The following is a 1,751-nucleotide window of genomic DNA, read 5'->3' as shown; positions in this document are numbered from 1 at the left end:
AAAATATCGAGCTTGAGAGCTCCCCTATTTGAATGCAAGGATCGATCCTAGGAGCTGGAAACCTTATTTCAGTGAGCTTCAGACAATGTTCTACAAGCAGCTAAAGCTGCCGCACTTTTTCCTTCTTCCTTTTGCTACCGGGGGTGTGCTCCTAAACCAAGACTAGACTTGCCTATTATCAAATAAAAAAGGTCTCTACCCTTACTCTAACAAGTAAGCAAGTAAACTACCTTATCCTTTTATTTAAAGAAAGAAGACTGGTTGCCGACTACCAACTGCCATGAAGGGCCGCGCCTCTTCTGGTAGTTTGACCATGCTTTTTTCCATTCATTTCAGACTTTCAAATATGACACGAAAAAGTATATCTAAAAAATCTGTAAGACTTTCTTTCTCTCCTAGATCTTAGTTATGTTAATATAATATAAATAAGATTATTCTCTCCTTCACATTCCTATTGGGATAAGTTTTATCGCTTCGCACCTTTAGAGCCCATACTTTGGACAGAGAGTTATTTCCGACTTTAGCACTCTTTTAGTGTGCCGGGGAAGGAGTAGGAGGTGGAATCATTAGTGAAGATATCCGCGCACAGTAAATCCGATCAATAGGTTGCAATCAGATAAAGGAAAAGTTACATATTTGAGGAAGAATACGAACGGGATTCCACTGCACATTCATAGGCTGTTAGGGAGGGTTGTGCAAGTGAAGAAGGCCTAGGGCATTCATTAAAAGAAGACAGACAGGGGTTGCATGGATGTCTTTAAGGGTAAGCCACTCTATGGCTATTAAGGATGAAGCCTTCTAGCATTAGATATCCACGAGCAGAATAGGATCCCCAACATGGGACAGGTGAGGCTTGGATTTCCGCTAGCTAGGGATTGGGGTCGGAGAAAAAGGCACCCAATGCAATGAAGAAGACTTTGCGAAAAGGACTGCTTTCGATTCTTTCTTGTCTATCGGATTCTGTTGAGAAAAAAGGACAAGCATCCGACCCGATTTCATGCGGGCTGTCCTAACAAGCCAAATATCATATAAAAAGATAGGATGTTTCGAGAAAGTCTTCGTTTTTCGTTTCCTTTGAAAGTTCCTTAAGAGCAAAGAGGCGATTCGTGACCTGGAAGGCTGCTAGCAAGAGGTTCTGCAAGAAAGAAGGAGCTTTTGGACAAATCCGCCGAAAGTCCGTGGCATTGGGCATCACGTTAAAGACCCTTATAAACAAAGGACTGACATATATAATACCCCGCGTGGTAAATATCATAAAATAAGGAACACCGGAACTCACAACTCCGCATATTTCTTACGGGATCTGATGCGAGTTTGAACCCTATAGTCGAGCTTTTGGGCTAACGTTCTATTTTTTGAGTGACCGGCCTCGATTGCTCAGACGTGGGAGCAGCCCTCCCGAAGCTTTTCCTGATTTTGGGGCTGGCATGTTTCATTGTCGTGACGAGGAATAAAAAAGTCAAAGTAAAAAAATATATTATAGATTGAAAAATATTAATTAAAATTAAAGATAAATTATATATTTTTTTTGTTAATTTCATTTTTGAGCTAGTTTATTAAATTAGTGACATGTCATACTTAAAGTTGGAAAAAACCCTTATTTTTAGTAAATGTAAAAGTTAAAAATTAAATGAGAATTTCTTTTACAGAAAAGAAAAAAAAAACTTCATTCAAATAAGAAAGATAAAATGTCTGAACGAATACAAGCACTATTGCAAACCGGAAAATTACTAGACCATACCTCATCCACA

This window comes from Lotus japonicus, chromosome 6, assembly GCF_012489685.1.
Source record: "Lotus japonicus ecotype B-129 chromosome 6, LjGifu_v1.2".
Classification (NCBI taxonomy): Eukaryota; Viridiplantae; Streptophyta; class Magnoliopsida; order Fabales; family Fabaceae; genus Lotus; species Lotus japonicus.
This window is presented reverse-complemented; position numbering follows the sequence as displayed.